The sequence below is a fragment of the Pseudorasbora parva genome, chromosome 12, assembly GCF_024679245.1.
Source record: "Pseudorasbora parva isolate DD20220531a chromosome 12, ASM2467924v1, whole genome shotgun sequence".
Taxonomy (NCBI): Eukaryota; Metazoa; Chordata; class Actinopteri; order Cypriniformes; family Gobionidae; genus Pseudorasbora; species Pseudorasbora parva.
This window is the reverse complement of record NC_090183.1, coordinates 10,596,746-10,610,282: the sequence shown is the minus strand read 5'-3', so window position 1 is coordinate 10,610,282 and position 13,537 is coordinate 10,596,746.

Sequence of the window (13,537 nt, the reverse complement as noted above, 5' to 3'; positions counted from 1 at the left end):
TAAACAAAAAAAACACTAACGTTTGAAAACGTTAGAGCAGTGTAAACGTGTTCTCTGGAGTGACAAATCACGCTTCTATCAGGGAATCCTATGGATGAGTCTGGGTTTGGCAGATACCAAATAGATCTTTTCTGACTGCTTGTGTTAAGTGTAAAATTTGGTGGAGGGGGGTTATGGTGTGGGGTTGTTGTTCAGGGGTTGGGCTTGGCCCCTTAGTTCCAGTGAAAGGAACTCTTAATGCTTCTGCATTCCAAGACATTTTGGAAAAAGTCATGCTCCCAACTTTGTGGGAACAGTTTGGGGATGACCCCTTCCTGTTCCAAAATGACTGCACTGAAATGTTAAGAAGGCAGTGCTTCATGCGTAAGTGTGAGGTTAAGCAATTTCCATGCGCACTCTCTTTCTCTGGATGGCATGGAGAGACGTACGCTTTTATCAGCTGTGATAAAAAAAAGTGCTTGACTTTTTTAATTAATTATCGTTTATTGGATTTTATGTTTAAAATGTGAGTCAATTTTTTTGTAAAACTGAGGTTAAGTAAGTAATTGGAGATTTTCCCTTTTGATTCGGTTCACTTCAACATTGTGTAATGTATGTATGAAATCGTATAAATGTATAAAGAATGTAAAAAACCGTGCCATGCTACCGTGAGGGATCTTGGCTCGACTAAGTATGTCAATAATGTAAAGTATGTAATAATTTCAGTATTTTTTTTTACATTTTATTGTCAGAACAAAAGTAAAGGGTTATGTTACAGAAAATCCTTGCAAAAAGTACAAATAAGAAACAGTATCTCTCATAGATAAGTAGAGTATAAGATAAGTAAAATCACATTTTAGATAGTTTCATTTTTCGTTTCAAAATGAGCAGCCTTTGCCCCCAAGACAGCAAAAGAGGTCTGTGGAAAATCCCTGTACTTTTTTTATGAGTCATCAAGCAGGTCTATTCATTATTGAAAAACAATATAGCTGTAACAGTTAGTCCACTAGAGACAAGCTGCAGAACCCAAGTGCAGAACCCAACCCCTGCTCTGACAGCTATCATAAGCAGCAGCATGCAGTGGTTTGAGTTAGAACATTTCACACTAGCCTCAAGTCACTGAGTGCAATCTCTCGACACTTACATGACATGATGCTGAATACCTGTCTACATTTTTTATTATATTCTGTGAAATAAAACACATTCTCATCTTAATTAAATTGTATTAACATGAAGGAAACGTATGTATTTAGACAAATTGTTCAAAAGTATAAAGTGGAAACAAAGGCACAGTATATGACTAATAAAAGTAGGCCTACAGGCGTACACAACTGACATTCACTGACAATGATTAATCACATGGATTTTAACTATACTCTTTATTTTTCATTTTAATTGTATTATTTAAAATGATAAATTACAGTTAATACTTGAAATCCTGAAACATGAGGTGTTAGCAATGCAAATAAAAAAAATCTGGTTCTGAATAATTGATTGAAAAGCTTATATCATTTTCATCATTCATCTTATCACTATACTTGGGGGAAAAAATCACAACCTTTCTTTACCATTGAGAATACATATTTAATTTGAATTAAGGAGCAAATTTTAAAAAGGTAGAATAAATCAAATAGTTTCAACAACAAAGAGATCCTCATATATTAATTACAACAATCGTCATAATCATCTCAGGAAACTCAACATTGAGGCGGTCAGCTGGTTCTGACTCCTCTCTCACACCTCTTTCAGCAGAATCCCATAAGGACGAATGGACTTCTCCACGATCTCCTTCAGCAGCAGAGGTGCCGTCAGGAATCTCAATCAGCCAGTAGTCCGTTCTTTGGCACACTTTTCTCATGTTTGGATTGATCCTGTTCTGCATCAGGACTCTGTATCTCTTCCCGGTCTTTTTAGATGTAAATTCCTTGCTGTAGCCAGAAGCCTGATCTATGTCGTATGTTGAATAGATTCCTCTCCCGTAGAGTTGTCTAGGTCCTGCTGTGTAATGGGTTTTGACGATGGCGTCAAAAACCGAAGCATGGTCAAGTGCCTTCCGCGTCACAATAAAGACGCTAAAGGTGCCCCGAAGCGTCATGTTTCGACGCGCTGGGTGTTCCATTCATTTCAGTGAGAAACCTTTGGCGTCATACACAGACGCGCTGGGTATTAGTAATGTTATCGTCATGGTGAAATTGTATTAGTTTATAATTTTGCTATTATGACATGTTGGAGTGTGTTTTTCAATTTAATCAGCAAGCATAATTTTATTTACATTTATTTTATTTACGCTATTTAGACATGCTTAACATGTAACCCAACCCCATCCCATCCCTAAACCTACCCATTTGTCTGAACATGATATAAAACACAGGATATAGCCTGACATATACGACTGCATACACAAGTTATTCAAAAAAGTTAAATAATCCAAGTTTTCCGAGGCCAAACGATTGATTTGTATGAAGAAAATCCCCAAAAGCGATCAGCATCTCCATCCGCAGAAGATCATCAACAAACACAATCAAATTTCAAATATTGGCGCCGGTTACGTGAGATTTCATAGTGAAATTGCATTGGCTCTCGTATGTCTTGTGACCAATTGCGTCATTACGTCAGCATTGATTGTAAAATGTCATTGGCTCTCGTGTGTCTTGTGACCGATTGCGTCATGCTCAGGAGTCTTTTGAATTATTTGAATGAGAAATGAATGAGTTCGTTCACGGGGCAGCGGGATCATCATTCATTTCAGCGATTAAAACATCAAGATCGACTGTGTTCTTCACATGAAGATATCGTGTGACTTCAGAAGACTTGGAATGCAACATGAGTTAATACTTTTATACTGCTTTGGTCAGTTTTTGCAATAAATACCTGTGTCTGTACATTTATTTGCCTGTTATATGTTTTATATTGTTTAGATATGGGTAGGTTTAGGGTAGGAGTGGAGTTAGTTGCTCCGAAATATAAAAGTAGCCTTTAAATATTAATAAAATCATGTCTGCTTTTATAAACGCAAATAATTAAATGCGTCTGTTTATGACGCCAAAGGTTTATCATTGTAATGAATGGAGCACCCAGCGCGTCGCAAAATGACGCCCAGGGGCACCTTTAGCGTCTTAATTGTGACGCGGAAGGCACTTGACTATGCTTCGGATTTTGACGCCTTGGGAGTGAGAACGGGTTGCGATAGCCTACCTGTAGCACCCTGAACGCTGGTTCCATGATAGGACACGGGCCACTCACCAGCCACTGAGTAACTCCTCCATCCATCCGTGCCCAGCCAGGCGTTTCCATCAGGGTACTTGTCCAGGACTTTGAGAGCAAAGCGGTACGATCCGCATGGACGTGTATATCGCTCATTACCCCGCATGCATACTGACTTGTCTCTTAAACGTCTGAAATCATAATCAAAGCGAGGTTCGAAGAATTCATCCATGTCCACAAACATCTCATTGCGTAAACTCATGTACCGAAGAGCGCTCTCCACATCCCCTCTGACACCTAACAGTTTCAGGAATTCTTGACCCAATATGGCAGCAGCGATAAAAATGTATATACTGTATTGAGTTCAGGATCAGACTTTAGTGACCCCTTTAAGCCAGTGTAAGGCTTCAGGGTAGAACCTGTGAGAGCCGAGAGGGCCTCGAGAACGACTTCTCTGTCTATCGTAGACATGGTTCAGGCAGACTGCACACAATGGGATAAGTGAAACTGATTGTTGCTCTTATAGTTATTTGGGCCAAAAGGAAGTTGATATGCATTATATTTGTTTTACAGCAGAGCTTGTAAACAGGCAACAATGCAATAAAATATTATGACACACATTCTTGACCTTGATTATAACGCACTAAATGTTTCAGCTGAGATTACAAAAAAGAGAAACCAGTGATCATATTTTCGGGGGGTTTAGGCCTTCAGAAAAAATGGCATTATACATAATTACAAAGAAATAAAAGAGGGTGTGACATGTTCAATATTCTGACACAGTACTTCTCAAACACTGACAGAACTGTATATTTGCATGTATTTCAGTTCTACTGTACATTCTTCAGTTTCCTGTAAATCACAGCCAATATTTTCCCTCTGGCTCAAAGAGTGTATTTATTGTGTCTGAGTTTTTGGAGCACTTGACTAACATTCTAAACACTTGTCAAAATCTGCTACAGGTTAATAATGGAACAACAGATTAAAAGGGATTTTCACTATTATTTACAACACAATCTGCATTTTTCATGGGTTGAAATGTGTGTGTATATATATATATATATATATATATATATATATATATATATATATATATATATATATATATATATATATATATATATATATATATATATATATATATATATATATATATATACTTTCTGAGTATAAATTATATGCACTGAAAGATATAACAATATACAACCACAGTAAAAACTTCAGAAAAGACTTCAGTACTGGAAAGATGAATGTGTGTTTAAACTGGGTCATATGTAGTGGAAATGTGAAATTATTTTTGAATTTAGTGCCTTAGACCAGACTTTGAGAAAAGCCGGAAAATGCATTTTTGTTTCATGTGGATGAAAGACAACTCCCTTCGCAGCCCTACGAGGCCACTCCCAAAGCCACCGCTACTGGATCAATGGATCACTTGCCCACAAATTCATAATTGTATTATTATGAAAATTAACAGAATGGTAGAGGCGGTGCGCCCCTACCATTGTTAATTTTCATAATAATAAAATCATTTAGTTCAGTTAGAGAACAGACATTACAATTTAAAAATGTATGTGTCTGTTCAATATAATGTGTGTGAGCTGAGCGAGTGTCACGGCAAAAACGCAGCCAGAGTCAGATTACATTCATCACGAGAGCAAAGAGCTGAGAGGAGCTGAGGTGAGTGCGGGCGCAACATACATTCAGTGTGTTCAGTCTGACGCGTTTTCAGATTGAAAAGTTAAATCACTCACTTTGCTCAGCACCGCTCCGTTTACATGAATGGCCGCGGCTGCCTGAGCCGAGCATTGTGAGTGCGATCCCACACCCCATGCTCACACCCGAGTGTTTGCTTCATGTTATCCGTTATTCATTCATTCTGTGTTATGGGTTTATTTTGTGTCTATTCACCGATAGTGTGCGGATGTATATGACTTAATGACTATGAGTATGTATTTGAGTGAACTTGAATGTACATACATGGCATGAATAGAATACACTGCTCAAAAAAAAATTAAAGCAACACTTTGAAAACACTTCAGATCTCAAATGGTGGAAAATATCATATTATACTGTAAGGCTGGAGAAAACTAGTAGATGCTGGAAATGTCTAATCGCTCTGAGAAAACAAAGGAAATTAGCATCTGAACTCATTCATACAGTTAGAGTCTCTGTCCGAGACGACATCACACTGAGTGAACCATCTATGAATGACTCTAATTTACATGCCTTTCCTTTCACATGAAACTTCCCCCAAACTACTGCTCCCCCAAACTTGAGATCACCTGAAATGCACCAGAAATCTCTTTGTTACAATGTCAATCCTCACGATACAGTATTATATGTGTTTGATATCATTTGAAATGTCTCAGTGCGACTGGTACAAATATCTCTACTCCACAGAAGTAAACTAGAACATCATAAATGTGTTAAGGGTTTAAAGATATATTTCCTTGGTGTATGGTAGGTGTGGCTTTCAGCCATTTGGCCTCTCTTCTAATCAGGTCTATAGGACCTGATCAATGCAAATTCCTATTGTGAACTCGTGTTTCCATTTGAAAGAGTTTCAAATGGTTCTGGGTAGGTATCTGGTTCTGGGTATTTAAGGAAATGTTGCAAAGAGCTCAGGGCTCGATACTGTACTCAGGTCAGCCCGTAATGCTGGACGTTTTAACCCATGCAGCATTATGTAACCTTGATAAGTCAGGTATACATCTCATTCTTTACTTCAGAGTATTTGATGTGAAGTATACCTTTGAATTTATTATGTAATTGGCATTATACATTTACCTGACTGTTAATAAATGTATTGTTACACTTTGATTCTTTCTGACTTGCTCTGGAATTATTCAGGTTACGAACAGACATAATTTCAACAAAGGGTTAAACGGAATAATTAAATGTGTACTTAAACTATTAAATATAAATGACCAAATAACCAATTGGCATTCCAACCTAAATTCTAAATTATGATTAAATGGAGTCAGATTAACGAGGAATTGGAATAAAATCCCCTTTTGCCCCGCTGAAAAGACGAACGCGCAGCGACCTTCAACCGCCGATCGTTAGCCTCCATTGGGACGATTTGGGCGGCCTTACAATTTGGTGACCCGGCGACGTGATGTTGCAACTCTCTTACGAGCAACGTCTTTTCAGTGAAGTATTGGATTTTAAAAACCAACAAGAGGTTTGAGCTTCTCTTTCTTCAACTGCTGTGGTAAGTACATTTTCATTGCCTTTTAGAACTGTTGAGGGAAAGTTTACCTGCAACTCACATATAGACATATTTATAGAACGGGTCGGTATACCCACTATAGATCGGAACCGTAGAAATCCGATATTGTGTAAGAATTAGACGTGAAACATGACTTTCCAGGGACAGCACAGCTGTAGTGTAGATGAGGAAATTATGGGAATACTAGGCGTACAACTACAAGATCTCCTCTTTCAATTAAGCGACAAAGGATTTAACATGAAGTGGACCAATAACGAAATTATATCCTGGTATTCTGCTAAGGGCGCGCAACTAAAATCAAAATCAAAATACAAGAGAATTCCCGCTGCAATTGTTTATTTGCTTTGTCGTAACGACCTCAAAACAATGGCCGAGAATGAACGAACGATAACAAATATCAAAGAAATTGAAAGATTGCGATCGGACGAATTACAAATGTTAAGAGCAAAAGTCGAAGCGGCAACATATGAGCAACGAGGGTGGGCTAGACAGCGCGAAGAAATGGCAACAAAAATCGCTCAGCTCCAAAGAAAACTGAAAACCGGCAATAACTACATATCTGCTCTCGAAGATTGTTGCGATAATGTAGGATTTCCAGTAGCCGCAGTTAAACAAGCAGCACTGGATGACATTTGTGATCTTGAGAATCAAAATGATGATGATGCCGCATTAACATTCAAGCCACAGAGAGAAACTCGTAACCGAGCTCCTGTGTTAAGGCACGATGAACCAAAAGAACAATGCCCGGTAAAGACTCGCACAAAGTGTAATGACAAACTCCAAAAGAAGTCAAAACCTGCTGCAGAAACTGAGACTTTAAACTTCAGAGATTGTAAAAGTCTACGTAATGTGGAACCATTTCAATTATTAAATCTAGATGCTAGATGTAAAGAAGTGGATTCTAAAAACACAGAAGCAGAAAAGTCTAAGGCAAAGATTCAAGATCTTCAAACACAGCTAAATAAATTACTATCTGAGCTGTTAGCCCTGACAGAGAAGTGTAAAAATCAGGAGGAGACCATTGCAGATCTCAAGGCTGAACTAGTAGCTAAAAAGTTCATGCCTCCCAAAACGCTTAACAGTGATGGGACTAAAAAGCATGTTCATTTCTTAGATGAGGTGACTTGCTCTAATGAATCTGAAATGTTTAGTTCAGAAAATGCATGTGCAACTCGAGGAAGTGTGCCTATTTCAGTTCTTAAGGTGATGCAGCACTGCAATAGCCCAGAGTCATGTACCAGACCGCATGGTGCTCAAGCATTAGAGAGTCATGAAAATCCTCAAACTCCAGGAGAACAAAGCAGTCAAACCTATGGCAAAGAGAACAGGTTTTGCAGTTCCTGTCAGAAAATAGGCCATTCAGAGGTAACATGCTGGTCACTGGGCAGGGGTCGACCGCCACCTTATTTTCAGAAAAACAGGAAATTCCTTTCTAAGGGTAAAGATAATCGCTCATTTGAAGGTACAACTCTCAGTGAGCTAACTGCATTGGTCATGCAAGGCCTTCACCTATTAACCTCACTTGCTGGTGGGCTAGTAGCCTAATAGCAATGAGTTTAATAGATAAAACATCCAAATTGCAGTGATCCTGCTTGTATTTTCAAATTTGTAATTGTAAATAAACATGTGCGCATTGAACACACATTATAGTTGTTTGTGTTAATAAAAACACCTAGGCTATTTAAGTTTATTCTTTAAAAACAAGATTGCTTTACTGTAAGTGCATGAAACACTTAGGATAAAGGTTGTAGATGCTATGCATTCTAGACCATGTATCTTGTAAAAACAGAATAAATGTGTTTCTTTGTTGAATTTGTTTGTCTCCCAAGTGGAGCATAGGATTGCCATGTGGCTACAGTGTTATTTACAATTGCATTAACCATGAAAATACTATAACGTATGTTGTGTTAATAACTCAGGTGATCATGTACATCCATGACACCACAAGACTACGCTCAGGTTAGTAACACGGACTAGAACACAGTTTTTCGGTGGAGCATTAAAGCACACCAGGCTGATGTTTTAGAGCTCCGACTAGCACATTGGCGTTCAGATACGTAGACTTGGACTGCGGGTTGAAAGACTAAAGACGTCTTCCGTTTAGAACAATAACAAATTGTTAGACCAATCTAAATAGGGCAACCCTAATTCCTGATTGTTGTAATATTGCTCTAATTACGTAGACGTGGAAAACCACGGCATGATTATAGAAAGTCACTATTAGAGATAGTAAGTTGGTCACTTGATTCTGTGGTGGTGGTCATGGGCCTCTGATTAAAAGCAATTTACATTAATTACGAGAATTCAAATCCAAGGGGACTGAAAAAAAATATCTTGGAATGATCAACGTGTAGCACGGGCGTCCAAGATATCAGTCACTGGCCTCTACTGAATGACCAAGACTGACGAGTTTGCGAAAGAGATTGTACTCTGACCGGTGCGAGACTCAATGTTATCGGAATCTTGATTACTGAGTATAACACAATGTATAAGAATTGAATTGAAAGAAAATAGAAACCTAAAGTTAATGATTAACATAATCATTTAAAACCTGTTCATTTTATGGAGTCAGATGAAATAACGAGGTAATACATATAAATACATGTATTGGATTTAATATTGTTGTGTTGCATTGGTTCAATTCCCAGTGCCAAAAGGGAGGGGTTGTGCTGTTATCTTTTGCCTTTACAAGAACACAGCTAGAGCTACATGTGTGGCACTGATAATAGCAAACCAATTCACCGTCACCGAGGTGCAACACCTAAAATGCAGAAGTACCTAATTTTTTTTTTTTTTACAGGTCACAGAGACCTTAATTAATCAAATGTGTATGTGACATCGTAAGCAGACAACACCAAAACAGGTGAATTAATTTCTGCCCACAGATCTGACTGTAATGAGAGCAACTGGAAATAAAACCATGGGAACCAACCCATCGGAATTCGAGACAGTATGAGCGATAAAAGCTCTGATTAATCCAGAAAAATTCTCCAGCAGAACTGGGGTTTCTAATGCTCACAGCAGACTGTGAAGGCTCGACTGTAAGAACAGTTTTAAGGTGTCACACACTTTACTAAAACAACAGCAGCAATTCAGACCTGGCCGATGAAACTCTGTTTCATGTGACAGCCAGGATGAAAATTGCATCAGGCATAATAGTGCCATTCAAATAAATCCACACCTGACTGTGAAGCTGTTGATAATGTCAGAATTAACTGTGATTCTCTGCATTATTTTTGTCTCAGGTTTACAACTGCAATTCCTTGGAGAACGGACGCTGGAAAGGGGCTAACACCCCAAAGTGGGCAAACTCAACAATGGAATTGTCAGAGCAACTTGAAATGAGGGAGATGGGTGCGAATACACTTGATGGGGTCATTCACACTTCACAAAATGTATATATGACCTCCCAGTGTAGCACTGGAACTAAATTTTGCAACACAGATTGTTATTGATAAGACTCCACCCATCTCCCAAAAACAAACACGGAACACACACTTTCTTTACTACACCCTCATATCACCTGAAACAGATCAAATCTATCCAGGCTGTACACTACACATCAAAGATGGCATAGAGTCCAAAAGTGTTACTTCACTAAAGATCTATTGTCCATCTTTTCACACCAACAGATCCAAATAGCTTCAAACACACAGGACAGTATAGTTGGTCCCATGATGACAGTCTATTAAAGACACACATAGCAAACGCTATTCACTACATCCTACCAACTCATAGGACTGCTCACACACACACACACACACACACACACACACACACACACACACACACACACACACACACACACACACACACACACACACACACACACACACACACACACACACACACACACACACACTGTGACAAGGAATACACAATCTCCATTATTGTATGACTAAACATATTTAGATCTGCCTTAATTGCATTGGAAGATTCCTGAACAAACACAGTGGTTATTATATATATATGTATATCTTCATAATTGTGATTGAATATTGAATATTATTGATGTTATTATATATGCATATCATCTATTTAAATATATAAACTGCACTGACTTTTTGCTGCATTTCCTTAAGTAATTCAGACCAAGAATACTTAAATTCCGCTATCACTTTATCCCAGTGACAGTGAAGAATTAGGTGATTAAATATATTTAATCCACCCCACCAATTATGACCTTAAAAAACATTTGAGAGAAGGTGTACCAATCGCACTGCTGACGTGAACCCACATTGTTCTTTCTTTTATGTTTTCTTGCATTATATGTTCTTAGGCATTTCTTTACGGCTTCAAGTTCATCAGTGTTCAGTCGTTAAGTGGCCATTAAGACTCTTTTCAGGTGTCAACTACGGAGAAGCCTTCCACCTATTGAAGGCTACCCAGTGAACCACACCATTGGAGGTGTGAGGATTACACAAGGAGAGTCAGATTATCGGGAAGGTGCTACAGAAGCAGAAGCTTCCCCATGAAGAAGTGACACGTTAACTGAACATTCACCAAGGTCCGAGACTGACTCTATGAATATGCTGTGCTGGACTACAGGTAGAACACCTGAACACATTCACCCACCAGCTTAAACTCAAGCTACACACACCTGGTGAGACGGTGTCCTGCAGGTGAACAAAGAGCCTTCCGACGGTCTCTACAGCTGCTAACATTACAAAGACAATTTCTACATCTCAAGGATTACAAACCAACATCTAACTATGATCCCATAGGACCACCAGAGTTTGACCCAACGGGATCAAGAGGTGGAATCTGTACACTCTAAAAAATGCTGGGTTAAAAACAACCCAAGTTGGGTTGAAACTGCACCGACCCAACAATTGGGTTGTTTTAACCCAATGGTTGAGTTGTTTTAACCCAGTGGTTGGGTTAAATGTTGCTTAAGACAACCCAATTGCGGGGTAAGAACAACTCAACCATTGGGTTAAAACAACCCAATTGTTGGGTCGGTGCAGTTTCAACCCAACTTGGGTTGTTTTTAACCCAGCATTTTTTAGAGTGTAAGGCTGGAGAAAACTAGTAGATGCTGGAAATGTCTAATCGCTCTGAGAAAACAAAGGAAATTAGCATCTGAACTCATTCATACAGTTAGAGTCTCTGTCCGAGACGACATCACACTGAGTGAACCATCTATGAATGACTCTAATTTACATGCCTTTCCTTTCACATGAAACTTCCCCCAAACTACTGCTCCCCCAAACTTGAGATCACCTGAAATGCACCAGAAATCTCTTTGTTACAATGTCAATCCTCACGATACAGTATTATATGTGTTTGATATCATTTGAAATGTCTCAGTGCGACTGGTACAAATATCTCTACTCCACAGAAGTAAACTAGAACATCATAAATGTGTTAAGGGTTTAAAGATATATTTCCTTGGTGTATGGTAGGTGTGGCTTTCAGCCATTTGGCCTCTCTTCTAATCAGGTCTATAGGACCTGATCAATGCAAATTCCTATTGTGAACTCGTGTTTCCATTTGAAAGAGTTTCAAATGGTTCTGGGTAGGTATCTGGTTCTGGGTATTTAAGGAAATGTTGCAAAGAGCTCAGGGCTCGATACTGTACTCAGGTCAGCCCGTAATGCTGGACGTTTTAACCCATGCAGCATTATGTAACCTTGATAAGTCAGGTATACATCTCATTCTTTACTTCAGAGTATTTGATGTGAAGTATACCTTTGAATTGATTATGTAATTGGCATTATACATTTACCTGACTGTTAATAAATTTATTGTTACACTTTGATTCTTTCTGACTTGCTCTGGAATTATTCAGGTTACGAACAGACATAATTTCAACAAAGGGTTAAACGGAATAATTAAATGTGTACTTAAACTATTAAATATAAATGACCAAATAACCAATTGGCATTCCAACCTAAATTCTAAATTATGATTAAATGGAGTCAGATTAACGAGGAATTGGAATAAAATCCCCTTTTGCCCCGCTGAAAAGACGAACGCGCAGCGACCTTCAACCGCCGATCGTTAGCCTCCATTGGGACGATTTGGGCGGCCTTACAATTTGGTGACCCGGCGACGTGATGTTGCAACTCTCTTACGAGCAACGTCTTTTCAGTGAAGTATTGGATTTTAAAAACCAACAAGAGGTTTGAGCTTCTCTTTCTTCAACTGCTGTGGTAAGTACATTTTCATTGCCTTTTAGAACTGTTGAGGGAAAGTTTACCTGCAACTCACATATAGACATATTTATAGAACGGGTCGGTATACCCACTATAGATCGGAACCGTAGAAATCCGATATTGTGTAAGAATTAGACGTGAAACATGACTTTCCAGGGACAGCACAGCTGTAGTGTAGATGAGGAAATTATGGGAATACTAGGCGTACAACTACAAGATCTCCTCTTTCAATTAAGCGACAAAGGATTTAACATGAAGTGGACCAATAACGAAATTATATCCTGGTATTCTGCTAAGGGCGCGCAACTAAAATCAAAATCAAAATACAAGAGAATTCCCGCTGCAATTGTTTATTTGCTTCGTCGTAACGACCTCAAAACAATGGCCGAGAATGAACGAACGATAACAAATATCAAAGAAATTGAAAGATTGCGATCGGACGAATTACAAATGTTAAGAGCAAAAGTCGAAGCGGCAACATATGAGCAACGAGGCTGGGCTAGACAGCGCGAAGAAATGGCAACAAAAATCGCTCAGCTCCAAAGAAAACTGAAAACCGGCAATAACTACATATCTGCTCTCGAAGATTGTTGCGATAATGTAGGATTTCCAGTAGCCGCAGTTAAACAAGCAGCACTGGATGACATTTGTGATCTTGAGAATCAAAATGATGATGATGCCGCATTAACATTCAAGCCACAGAGAGAAACTCGTAACCGAGCTCCTGTGTTAAGGCACGATGAACCAAAAGAACAATGCCCGGTAAAGACTCGCACAAAGTGTAATGACAAACTCCAAAAGAAGTCAAAACCTGCTGCAGAAACTGAGACTTTAAACTTCAGAGATTGTAAAAGTCTACGTAATGTGGAACCATTTCAATTATTAAATCTAGATGCTAGATGTAAAGAAGTGGATTCTAAAAACACAGAAGCAGAAAAGTCTAAGGCAAAGATTCAAGATCTTC